Source organism: Chiloscyllium punctatum, chromosome 23 (assembly GCF_047496795.1).
Source record: "Chiloscyllium punctatum isolate Juve2018m chromosome 23, sChiPun1.3, whole genome shotgun sequence".
NCBI lineage: Eukaryota > Metazoa > Chordata > Chondrichthyes > Orectolobiformes > Hemiscylliidae > Chiloscyllium > Chiloscyllium punctatum.
Genome location: NC_092761.1, coordinates 15391527 through 15405741, shown reverse-complemented (window position 1 = coordinate 15405741; position 14215 = coordinate 15391527).

Here is a 14215-nt window from a genome sequence, read left to right as displayed (position 1 = left end):
TATCCAATGAAGTCGCTTTTCCCCGATACTGTCCAGTGCCATTTTCCTGACCCTGACCGCCCCCCCCCCCCCCAATAATATCTGGTCCATATCAGTAAAAGCTGCTACATGAGGATTGATCTCACAACAGTGGTAACCAAATGGATCAAATGGTCTGCAGGTCCCGATGGTGGGGTTGGGGCACGTTCACCCAGCAACAGTGACCCCAGCCACACAGACTGATCGGTATCAATGGGAGAGTCTGTATTAGATTCTGCAATGCCTTAGTGAAGTAGGAAATGACTCCGCAAACACACAAGGAAAGAGCAGCGCTCCGAAAGCTAGTGCTTCAATTAAACCTGTAAGATCATAACCTGGTGTTGGGTCATTTTTAACTTTGTACTCCATAGTTCAACACCGGCATCTTCAAATTAATGAAATGGGTGTATGGGATGGAAAGTTCGGTTAGTGATCGTAGGAGGGAAGAAATCTCTGAGAACGGGTGGATTTGAACTCTGACAGATGAAACACAGAGATGTGAGCGAGCAGAGCTTGAAGGAAAAAAAACATCACCTTGGAGAAAATCAAAACTTTAAAACAACTGATTCCTTTGTGTTTCATGAAAGACTGGGGCACACAGAGCAATTGCTGCCGTGAGTGGAATTCGAACCGAGGTTGCAGCGGCCACAACACAGAGTACTAACTACTATACGATCACAGCAAGCCACAGACGAACACAGCAAATGCGCAGAATAAGTACAGTGTCATAAGAAATGTTAGGCAGAGCACCAAATGCACTCCCTCGCTGTCTGTGAGTGTGTCCCTCCCTCGCTGTGTGTGTGCGTGTGCCCCCCTCGCGTTCTCAGAGACTTCTTCCCTCCTGCGATCCCATCCCCCCATTTCTCTTTTAGATTATGTGCAATTATGGATAGCAATCAATACTGCCGAGCCAGCGACGCCCTCATACTGTAACAGAATAGGAAAAAAAATCTTCATTTGGCCCGAGCTAGATTACTGTGTGCAGTTCTGCAATTCAGAGAACTGCATGGATGTGATCGCACTGGGGACGGTGCAGTAGAGATTCACTGGGATATTGTCTGGGCTGAAGAGATTCAGTTGTGAGGAGAGATTGGACAGACTGGGGTTGTTTGTCGCCGAGCAGAGGAGATTGGAGAAGACATGACTGAGATGTACTAAATGCTGAGGGATATGGATAGGATAGACTGAAAGAAGCCTTTGTTATTGATGGAGGGATGGGACGCTGGGGCCAAGAGATTTCGGAAAAAGGCAGAAAGGTTAGAGTAGATTTGTGGAAAGGGTTAGAGAAGCGGAAATCATTCTAACCTTAAAGAAAATTGAGATGTTAATTTGCGATGCCAAAACCTGTAAGATTTTGGGCTAAACGATGGAACTTGATTCAGATCGTTAAGCAGTTGTATTTGACAAGTGCGGCCACAACAGGCTGAAGGGCCTCCTTCGATGTTGTTGTCCTCCACAGTATCGTGGTTAGTGTCCCCCCCTGTAACAGGGGTAAATTCTCCGCTGGGGGCATCGTAAATGTTTTAAACCTGCCGCTCTGTTCCCCAGTGAAGGTTATTCATGGTTGGCATTCCATTCTCGATGGGACATGTCACAGGAAGGACAGTGCTGTCTGAATCAGCTGGGGAAGGACTGCAGCTCCTGGGAAGACAAAGTGTAAGTGAAAGTGCAAACACGTAACTTCAGCCAACTGCACATTGTGTTTGTGTAGCAATGAAAACCATTATATAGAGTTGGTCCTGACTGATATGTTTATTTAAAGCAGGAATCTGAGGAAGAAAACAGAATAAACCCATTCAGATCTGAGCACAGAGACATTTCCAGCAGAACTACTGAGGTTGTACAGCGTAGAACCGCGCTTTGATGCATTGAATTCGGGTTGGTGGGCGCAGCTTGCTTTCACTAGGCGGAGTTGCCAGTGTGTAAATGATACAGATAGTGTTCAATGTGATGGTACATTTGTTCAGTTGTTCGCACTGCTCTTAAGTGTATAGGTTAGGTGGATTTGCCATGTTAAATTGCGCTGATATGTCCAGGGAGTGAATTCAGTAAGTTGAGTGAATTAGCCATGGGTAACGCAGTGATAAGGTCAGCAGTCACACGATGCCAGGTTTTATTCCAGCAGGTTTATTTGATATCACAAGCCAGAGGCCTGTGGAGGTAGAGACGGGAGCTAGGTCTGGTTGAGATGGTGTTCAGAGTCTCCCTAAAGACCTGATTGACTGAACTGTACTTTCTGAATTGGAGGGAATCGGAGATTCTATCAGAGAGGACACTGCCACATTTACTGGGCTGCTAAGACATTGGAGACGATGCTGACGGCATTTAGTGGAGATGGAGTTTTATTTATTTGTGTTTTGGAAAATTTGAAACTAAACCAAGAAAAACCGAATGAAAGTTTTCCAGAGTTTTTGAGGTTTGGAGAGAGTAAATATGTGGCAAATTCACTCTTTCAAGATCATAAATTTCTGAAAGTCAAGATTTCAAAACCATCGATTTGGGACAAAGAAATAATGGGAAAAGAATTTCTTTCACTCAGACAATCCGTTTCCAAAATATTTTGAAAGGAACATTTAGAGACACAGAAACAGTGAGTTTCACCAGGAGAGAGATAGCCTGTGGCCAGGTAAAAGTGTAAAGGAGGGTGTGGGGGTAGAAGGTGCGAGGAAACAATATCTAATTTGGACGACTTCAGATGCAAAGAAATACCAGAAACGTCTGCAGCTGAGTAAGATTCAGCAACAAAAACTCATAGTTTTGAAAGATTTCTATTAATATTCCACATGAAGCATTATAAATGGATCTGAGCAGATTTTGTCTATTGTCAAGGACAGCTATTCCATAATGAATAGGAAGTGACCCGTCTCTTGGAGATCGATTTCCTGTTTTAATCCCATGCCATAAACATGGGAGGACGATCGCCATGATGTTGGATTCATTTGATACCCATTGAAATCTGCCAAATTAACTGAGCATCAAAACTGCCATCTTGTTTTGTAGTACAACCTTCTGTTTTTCTCATCAGTATTTTCTTTAAGCTGAAATAAATTCGGAGCAAAGTTGAATGCAACATTTAACGTGGAGAATCTTGCTCTTGCCCTTCATTGCACCGGAGATTTGTGATAAATCGATACCTCATCAAAGTCGAAGTAAAGCAATTTGATTCTGTTCTAAGTTACATTGGGATAATGAAAAGGAGTGCAAACGTTTCTTTTCTCCTTTCATTACATCTTGACTTTCTATGAATTTACATCGAATGAAAGGTGAACAAATAAGGAGAGATCGGGTGCAATAGTTTATCCAGTGGGATTGTGAATTTTAATGTAACACTCCACACAAAGTTCTGATCAGTATTTTTAACAGTCAATTGAATTGGAACCGCAGAAAACTTTTCCAATGAAACGAATCTTTCATTCTTTCACAACCTTTTGCTGTGTGAATCATACCGCGATCCATCATCCAGCGTGATCACCAAGTTGGCAACAATATTAGATCTAACAATTTTCTTTAGCAATCACAACATCTGCACATACCCATCCTCGGTGTGCCCAGTGCCATTTGTTGTATCCAGGCCACAGCACATTTCCTGTTCATGAACTAATGAGCTTAGTTCCTGATCTGTCTGATCAGTTTGAGAAACCGTTTCTATTACTTCATTCCATCCCCTCAGAATTCTAAAGGTATCAATAAAATAAGGCGTTAGACCAAATGATGTTGGAATGGAAGTCGGCCATTCAGCCCATCGAGTCTGCTCCACCATTGAACGAACTCATGGCTGATCTGATAATCCTCAACTCCATTCTCCAGCATTGCATCGACAAAGCTTCATCGTCTTTCTGCTTAAATATCTGTCTGGCACAGTTTAAAAATACGCAACAACGCAGCCTCAGCAACAATTTTGGCATGAAGTTCCACCGATCTAGTGGCCCATGAGCAAAGAAATTACTCCTCATTTCTTAATTAAATAGGCAATATCGAATTCTGAGTTCATGTCCTCTGGTGCTCTCCTCATACCAGAGGGTGAACCACCTGCCCGTAACTACCCTGTCAAGATCCCATGAATATTGAGCGTTTATAAATGTTATTATGTGATTATAGAGCTCCCCTCCCTCTCCTTTGTTTCAAGAAGAATAATCCCAGCCTAACCAATCATTCCAAGAAGCTACATTTTCTCCAGTGTTGACAACATGTTCATTAATCTCTGCTGTCCCCTCTAGCGTCCTTATATATTATTAAGGCAGGTGGAGACATTTATGCGAAGAAACGGTTGAAATTTCGAGCACAGAGGGGAATTGGATCTTGAAATCAGACAGCGACTGGAATCAGATTGGTCCACACAAGGACGAAATAGAGTAATGATCACTCTGACAAATGAGAATCTAATCATATCTCATTGACATTCAATAACTTTACTGTAAACAAATTACCCCGTGTAATTGTCCACAGAGCTATTATTTCGGGGAAAAAACTTATAGAAACTGGCTACATAAACACTTTGACAACAATAACATGTTCTTGAGACATTTTTTGATTATAAACTCAACTCATTGTTCTGTGAATCCTACATCGTTTGCAAGGCACAAATGAGACGTGGAATATAACTCTCTCCATTTGCCTGGATGGGTGTAACTTCAATAACACTTAAGGAACTGGACACCGTCCACGACAATGCAGTCACTTGAATGTACCCTCTTCAATACCTGCAATATTCATTCCCTTCACCACTAAGGCACAATTGCAGCAGAGTGCACCAACTATAAGATGCACTGGAGTAAGTCATTCGGGCATTTTTGACAACCTTCAAAGCTCAACAGCTGTACTGACTATAAGGACAAGGTTGGAAGATGCAACGAAACGCCACCATTTTCAAGTTACCCTCCAAGGCCCATAGCACCCTGACTTGGAAAGGAATCATTAAAAAATCATTGGTGAAACGGTCTTGATGGGTAAAGGTGCATACTACAGCCTTCCATCTTTTATCTGACAATTTTAAGAATAATGTTGATTTATGCCATGACCAGACTTGTGCTCAGTACTTTAGCTGTTCCCTAAACTGGTGGTTGCTAAAGTTAGATTAGATTAGATTAGATTACTTACAGTGTGGAAACAGGCCCTCCGGCCCAACAAGTCCACACCGCCCCGCCGAAGCGTTCTGCTATCATCCACAGCCTGTGGTCAACAATGGAAAATATCCAGAAACCCACTCAATCAACAGACTCCCTTTCAGATTAGAGTGGTGTTGGAGAAGCACAGCAGGTCCGCCACCATCTGAGGAGCAGGAAAAATGGACGTTTCAGGCAAAAGCCATTCATCAGGAATGAGACTGGGAGCACATGGGATGGAGAGATAAATGGGAAGGGGGTGGGGCTGGGGAGAAGCTAGCTGAGAGTGCTGTAAGTGGATACAGGCGGGGGGTGAACATGATATGTGAGAGAAGTAGGTGGAGTGGATAGGTGGGAATGAAGATGCACAGGTGGGACAAGTCAGGCGGACGGTGTTGAGCTGGGAGGTGGGAACTGGTGTAAGGTAGGGGGAGGGGAAATGAGGCAACGGGTGAAGTCCAAATTGATGCCATGGGGTTGAAGTGTCCCGAGCCAGATGATGAGGCTTTCTTCCTCCAGGCATCGGGTCGTGAGGCAGTGGCGATACAGGAGGCCCAGGACCTGCATGTCCTCGGGAGAGTGGGAGGGGGAGTTGAAATGTTTGGCCATGGGGCACTGGGGTCGATTCTTGTACGTATCCTGGAGATATTCTCTGAAATGCTGTGTGAGAACACATCTCCTCTCTCCAACTGAGAGGAGACGACATCGGGAGGAACGTATACAAGAAATTACATGTGTGGAAGTGCAGGAGAAACTTTGATGGATGTGGAAGCGTCCATTAGAGCCTTGGACAGAGGTGAGGAGGTAGATGTGTGTGCAGGTTTTGCAATTCCTGCAGTGACAGGGAAATTTATATTTCCCTCCCCACCCCTATCCACTTTTCACAAAGACTCTTTCCACCACGACTACCTCGTCAATTCCACGCCCTCCAAAGACCCACCCTCCCCTCACGGCACCTTCCCCTGCCACCACAGGAAATGCAAAACCTGCACCCACATCTTCCCTCTCACATCCTTCCAAGGCTCCAATGAGCCTTCCACATCCATTAAATGTGCATGTGCACTTCCACACATGTCATTTATTGCATCTGTGGCTCGCGATGTGGTCTCCTCTACATTGGGGCCAACAGACACATTCTCGGAGAGCGCTTCAGAGAACATTTCCAGGGCACCCGCAACATTCAACTCCAACGCCCCATGACCAAAAACATCAATTAGCTCACCCTCCCCTTCCGACTCTCCCAAGGACATGCAGTTCCTGGGTCTCCTCCACCCCCATTCCCTCACCATCAGACGCCAGACCTTCCACCTCGGGACCCTCAACCCCAGGGCATCAACGTGGTCTTCACCAGTTTCCTCATCTCCCCACGGCCACCTTATCCGAGTTCCAACTTTCTAACTTGGCACCAGCCTACTGACCTGTCCCACCTGTGTATCTTCCTTTCCACCTATCCGCTCCACCCTCTTCTCCGACCTATCACCTTTAACCACATCTCTATCCACCTCTTGCACTCTCAGCTAAATCCTTCCCAGACCCAGTCCTCCTGTTTATCTCTCCATCCTCGAGGCTCCCAACTTTATTCCTGATGAAGGGCATTTGCCCGAAACGTTATTTTTTTCTGCAACTCGGATGCTGCCTGACCTGCTGTGCTTCTTCAGCACCACTCTAATCTTGATTCTGATTTCCAGCACCTGCAGTACGCACTTCCGTCCATCCGATTCCCCTGTCCATTGATCTTGAATAGGCCGTTGGTGAAGTTCCAGCATCATTTCCCTGCTCTTATATTCCCAACTACGGTCAAGACCAGAAAGTATCTCCAACCCCTCGAGACCACTTGATCCCTTGTCCAATCACCTTCAAACATTCGTGAATGTCTGCTCCAATTTCTCTTTTATTACTTTAAACCACTCGGTATTCACACTTTCCTCATTGTGCGTCCTCAAATTCATTATCACCCACTTCACTGGATTGAATTCCTTTCAGCACATTTTCTTGCCAATTGTTTCCAATCTTCCTGCAGTCTATGGCTTTCTTCCTCATGGTTAACGACATGACTAATTGTTACCTGATTTGTAAGCTGCTAAATGATGGCCACGACAAATAAATATAAATCATTGACCTATATGAGAAAACAATAGAACTCATAGAAGCCATGGTTCTTAAGATTGCAGAGCACAGCAGAGTTGGAGACTGTAAAGAAGGTGATCTAAGATTCCAGAGGATCTTTATCCATTGCGTCTTTGGGCTGAAAAATGTCACATGAAGTTCAATCTGGATAAATGGAAGGTATTGCATTTTGCTACATCAAATATTAGTATGCTTATACAATTAATGAACGGGCGTTGCATCGTGTTGTGGAACACGGAGGCCAGGAATGCAAGTACATAATTCATTCCAGTTTGCTTCATATATCGACAGAATGGTTAAAAAAATGTCATCTTGCTTTCGTTGTTCAGTCCTTTGAGCGTAGGAGTTGGTACGTTCTGTTGAAGTTGAATAGGACATTGGGTGATGCGTCTTCTGGAAAACTGCGTCCAGTTCTTGCTGCCAAGTAATAGCAAGGAAATTATTCAGCTGGAGTAGGTTTAGAACAGGGATACCAGCGTATGGCTAGTGGGAAAGGTTTGTGTTATAACGAAAGGCTGGATAGGCTGAGAATATTTTCACTCGAGCAGTGGAGTTTGAAAGGCGACCTGATAGAAATTTATAAATTATTGAGAGTTCGGCTGGAGTTAACTGTAACTGTCTTTGCTCCAAGGAGGGGGACTTCAAGACGAGAGGGCAAATGTTTAAAGTGAAAAGAGGGATTTAAAATAAGACATGAGAGGCTTTTTTTGAACAGAGGATGGTTTATGTGTGCAATTCACTTCCTGAGGCAGTGATTAATGAAAGTACATTTACAATATTTACAGGATATTTGGATCGATAAATGAATTGGAAAGTATCAGTGGAATTAACAAAAGCTATTAATTCATGCCTGGTACATAATTTATTGCCCAGAGCGAAGATCAGAATCAACCACGATATTATGGATCTGGAGTCACATAGCTACCAGACCAGATAGGTATGGCAGTTTCCTTCCCTATCAGGCATTAATGAATCAGATCTACTGATTAAACATCATCATTAGACTCTAGGTATTTATTTAAATAAAATTCCAGCATCTGCCATGCCAGGGTTTGAACCCGTGTCCACAGAATTATATCTGGACATTCATATTAACAATGCAGTAATAAAATCACAAGGGCATTATTAACACTCAGCAGTTACAAGAGCCGTCAGATGCGACTCGTTTAGTTTGTCATTATGTTCAGTATGAGCTGGTAGGAGTGAAAGGCCTGTTTTCATGCTGTTTGAGTCTATGACTTTGACGCTATGAAACTGGCAGCTGGTTGCGATTAACAGCAGCATTGACAGTTTAATTGATCTCCTTCAAGTATATGTCATCTTGCTGGTTACTCTAGAGGTTCTTCTGCTCATTGATCCCTTCCCACACACGGGATTGTTGAATAGTCTGTCCCCAGTTTGACTGAGGAGATGAGTTTCCACTTCAGCATGTAATTGAATCTCGCATTGCCCTGGTTTCTCTGTGATATCGGTGTCCTTGTATCTACCCAGAATGAACGATTGGTTCAAATCATGTCCATGCAGACGCAAGTTCCGTTGTCCATGTTGTGAATATGTTTTTATTCTTCCTGATATACCCACAGGGTGTGGATGTCGCTGGTCAGGAGAGCATTTGTTGTTCTTCCTGATTCGCTGCTGCCTCGCTGCACAGAAGACATGGATTCGATCCCAGTCTTGTGTGACTGTGTGCAGTTTGCACAGTCTCTCTTTGCTTGTTTGAGTTTCCTCCCACAGTCTGAAGGTGTGCAGGTGACTGGGATCAGCCATGGGAAATGAAGGGGAACGGAATAGGTATGGAGTGTGGGTCTGATAGGATGTGCTTCAGAGGGATGGTGTCGACTGGAAGGGCCGAATGGCCTGCTTTCCCATACGGTCGTCATTCTCGGATAAAGGGTCAGCTATTTTGTTCAGGTCCTGGAGACACAAGTAGGCAGGATTGGGTAAAGATGGTAGCATCCCCTGTATAAGCGACATGCAAGAATGGGATTGCTGGAAATTAAAGACATGTCCACTGTTCCTGAGATCAGGCTTTCATTCCAGGTTTTATTCATCGAACTTTAACATTACCAGGAAGCTGAGGAAGAAACAGGGTAAACCAATTCAGATGTCAGCGCTGAAACATTTACCACAGCATCATGAGGAAAACTGACAAATTGCTCCGAGAAAGAGTTTGTCTTTCCGAACTGTTAGTTCACAGAGATGTCTTTTGTTCCGCTCAAGCCCTTAAGAAATTGAATAACAATTTAACGAAGACTTGAAATGTAAGAACACACCAGGCGATGAGTCACGTCTGGAAACTGTGTTTACAAGCCAGATGTTTGATAACTGGTGATGATGCAATAGGCTGAAGGACCATTGGCCATGCTTTAAAAAACTCAAAAACTTTTGTCATTTTTCAACTGAACAAAATAGCCAAAAACAAAGTCATCAAGAAAAGTTCCAAGCATTGCATATGTCGTCCTTGGTGCGAACGTGCTGAAATGCAGCTGTCTCACTGCTATTTCCCAATGTTGATTTCCAGTCAGGGCAAAAAAAAATATTGTTGTTCCTTATGGAAATCTTAAATTGAACATGAGTTCCTGACATCACAGAACAACAAAAGTAGCAGTTCTGTCAGAGTCAGTGAGAATTTCATATCGGAAATGAAATCAAATGGGAAGAAACGCTGAAATCAGTTGCCTTTGCCTGCTGAGACTCAGTACTTCAAAATGATCCTTATGGAAACATAGAGGTATTTTCAAGGATTTAATAAATTGGATGCAGAAAGTTTGGTTCTGTGACTAGAGCACCTCGTAGCGAATGACTTGGAGATGCCGGGTTTGGACTGGGGTATGCAAATTTCATTATCATACAACCCCAGGTTATAGTCAAACAGGTTTAATTGGAAATACTAGCTTTCGGACCACTGCTCATTCATCAGGTGATTATGGAGTCCACAGTTGTAAGTCACTGAATTTATAGTATATGTTTACAGTGTGATGTAACTGAAATTGTACATTGAAAAATACCTTGATTGTTTGCTATGTCTCCGATCTGTTAGAATGTCCATGTTAGCTTCACTTCTTTCATATGTAAAATGCAAAAATTTTTAATTGAAAGTTTCATTCTCAGGTGAAGTTCAACAACTGGTGTCTGCCCCCATGTGCTGCTGTCTGTTCCATAATGTTTCGACTGATTCTAATTTATAAAAATGAGTTACCAGAGTCTTACATGGATTCATGCAGTTTTTTTAGCAAAGTACAATGTAACTCTGCAAGTACAAATTCACCCCACAGACGTAAGTGTGTGTGTGTGTGTGTGTGTGTGTGTGTGTGTGTGTAGGAGGGTCTCTGTTTGTAGATAGGGCAATGAGATCACCTGTACTGCGACATGAACCCAATGACCATGGGTACCGAATTTAGCTGTCAGTCTCTGTGGGGGCACTTTTAGCTGCTGCCTGTTCCGAAGCCCGCCTTGGACGATTGTCACACGAAGATCCGAGGTCGAATGTCCTGGATCACTGAAGTGCTCTCCAACTGGGAAGGGGTACACCTGTCTGTTGATTATTGTGCAGCGCCCATTCCGTTGTTGTAGCCTCTGCTCGGCTTCACCAATGTACCATGTCTTAAGGCATTCTTGCCTGCAGCGTGTTGGTTTTTGTTTAGATGAGCGTCAGTCTAAACATTATGGCATGGACGCAGCACACAGGGACTCACACCTTCAACACATTATCTGTGCTGACACTAATTGGTAAAATCCACCTGAGAATGTAACTGTCAAAAGAAAGTTTTTCGATTTACATAAGAAAGAAATGAACCTAACATAGTCATTTTAACAAATGGAAGACTTAACAAGCAATCAAGGTATTTTTCCAATGTATAATTTCAGTGAAATTACACTGTAACCTTTCGCTATGAATTCTGTACCTTACCACTGTGTACTCCACAGCCAACTGATGAAGGGGCAGCTCTCCAAACGCTATTGCTTCCATTAAATCTGTTGGTGTTGTGCGATTTTTAACTTCGTATTACAATGCGGATCTCACAATTAAAATAGAGATGAAGAAGCATTTATTCTCTCAGACAGTTCCGTATCAGTGGACTTTCTTGGAGCAGAAGGCTGTTGAGGAAGTGTCATTAGGTGTAATGAGGCTGAGATCGGTAGATCTTCAAACAGCAAAGACATCAAGCATTATGGTGAAAGGCAAGAAAGTGCAGTTCAAGGTTATCAGATCAGATATGAAACCATTCAATAGTGGAACAGACTTGGTGGTCTGAATGGTGACTATTTGTTCCTAAAATTGTTGGCCTTAATATGAAGCTGCAAAACAGACCTGAGTAAAACGTGCCAAATTTTTAAAAAGCGTGGTCCCCCAGAGCACTGAACCGAGGTGAAATGTTCAAAGAACAGCACACAAAGGGCAGACAATATTGGGCAATTGATCCGAAGTGATCAGTATACCAAGGTAAACAGGAAAACCGATATTCAGTATCTACATTGAACCTGGCTCCACGAGGCATGTAGTTAACTCTCACAAACCACTATTCCCCTTCCGTTTTCCTGACGACCCCTCCGTTCTTGTTTTAAACTGATTGAACGTCAGGCAATTGCCGATGACATTGCTGATGTGGAACTGTAGCATATAGAACATAGAACATGAGAGTGCAGTACAGGCCCTTTGGCCATCGATGTTGCGCAGCCCTGTCATACTAATCTGAAGCCCATCCCATCTACACTCTTCCATGTACATCCATATGCCTCTCCAATGATGACTGAAATGCACTTAATCTTGGCGAATCTACCACCGCTACAGGCAAAGCATTCCATGTCATAACTACTCTCTGAGTAAAGAAACTACCTCTGACATCTGTCTTATACCTTTCTCCCCTCACTTTAAAGTTGTGATCCTCGTGTTTGCCGGCCCCATACTTGGAAAAAGACTCTCCCTGTCCACCCTATCGAAACCTCTGATTATCTTGTATGTCTCTATTAAGTCACCTCTCAATCTTCTCTCCAACGAGGACAGCCTCAAGGCCCTCAGTCTTTCCTCATACATTCCTTCCATACCAGGCAACATGCTAGAAAATCCCCTCTGCACTCTTTCCAAAGCGTCAACATCCTTCTTATAATGCGGGACCAGAACTGTTGACAATACTTCAAATGTGGCAGTACCAGATCTTTGTACAGCTGCAGCATAACCTTCTGATTCCAGAACTCAATCCCTCTATTAATAAAAGCCAAAACACTGTTTTCCTTCTTAACAACACTGTCAATCTGGGTGGCAACTTTCAGGGATGTGTGTACATGCACACCGAGATCTCTCTGCTCATCTGCACTCCCAAGAATCTTACCATTAGCCCAGTACTTTGCATTCTGATTACTCCGTCCAAAGTGTATCACCTCACACTTGTCCACATTAAACTCAATTTGCCACCTCTCAGCCCAGCTCTGCATCCTATCTATGTCTCTCTGCAACCTACTACATCCTTCGTCACTATCCACAACTCCACCGACCATAGTGTTGCCCGCAAATTTACTAACCCACCCTTCTAAGCCCTCATCCAGGTCATTTATAAAAATGACGAATAGCCCTGGACCCAACATCGACCCTTGCGGAATCCCGCTCGTAAGTGGACACCAAGATGAACATGTTGCATCAACTACAACACTCTGTTTTCTTTGAGCGAGCCAATTACTGATTCAAACTGCTATGTCTCCCACAATCCCATTCCTCCACATTTTGTATAATAGCCTACTGTGGGAATCTTATCGAACACCTTGCTGAAATCCATATACAGAACATCAACCTGCTTACTCTCATCTACCTGTTTGGTCACTTTGTCAAAAAACTCATAAGATTCGTGAGGCACGACCTTTACAAAACCATGCTGACTGTACCTGACCAGATTATTCTTTTCTAGATGATTATAAATCCTATCTCTTATAATCATTTCCAACGCTTTACCAACAACTGAAGTGAGACTCACTGGTCTGTAATTACCAGGGTTGTCTCTACTACCCTTCTTGAACAAGGGAACCACATTTTCAATCCTCCAGTCCTCAGGCACTATTCCTGTAGATAATGATGATTTCTGGATCAATGGCACTGGCTCGGCAATCTCTTTATTTGCTTCCCAGAGGATTCTAGGATAGATCCCATCTGGCCCAGAGGACTTGTCTATTTTCACACTCTACAGTATTTCTTAAACCTCTTCCTTGTGCACCTCAATCTCTTCCTCGCCAACATGTTCATTTTATATAGTGAACACTGTCGAAAAATATTTATTTAGTGTTTCCCATGTCTCCTCTGACTCCAAACACAACTTCCCACTATTATTCTTGATTGGCCCGAATTTAACTCTCGTCATTCTTTTATTCCTGACATACCTATGGAAAGCCTTAGGGTTAACCCTGATCCTATCCGCCAACAATCTCTAATGTCTCCTCCTGGCTCTCATGTCTCCTCCTGGCTCTTCTGAGCTCTCTTATTAGGTCATGCAGGGAAACGATTCTGTCTGCGACACAACATCATTCTGCTTCGAAATATCAGGCAGGATTTCATATTGATTACTGTAAACGTTAACATTTAACAAGCCATGACAGTGAAATCACTGAATCCTCATCACTATACTACCAGGGAAGATTTCTGTTAACATCACCCTGGACACCATGAGATTCGCCATTCTATTCTCCCATCCTTCTGTGCGTGATCTCCTCGGCCCTATTCCGGTCTTGTTGGTTGGTTTACAACACTGAGGCTGTCCAATCATCTTTGCATTTCAGTTTCTAAAGGATGAGACCTTCTCTCTGAGCTGGCAATGTGCTTGCTCAGTGGTGATAAAACTGTCCTTGTATAGTAGAATACTGCTTGAAATAGGCCATTCCTGTTTTTCATTCCAAGAACTTGAGGCAAACCGTTTGGCAGGACAGGAAATAGCAGGCGTGAGCAGTGATCAAGTTTGGCAGCAAGAACGAGGTGAGGCAGTATA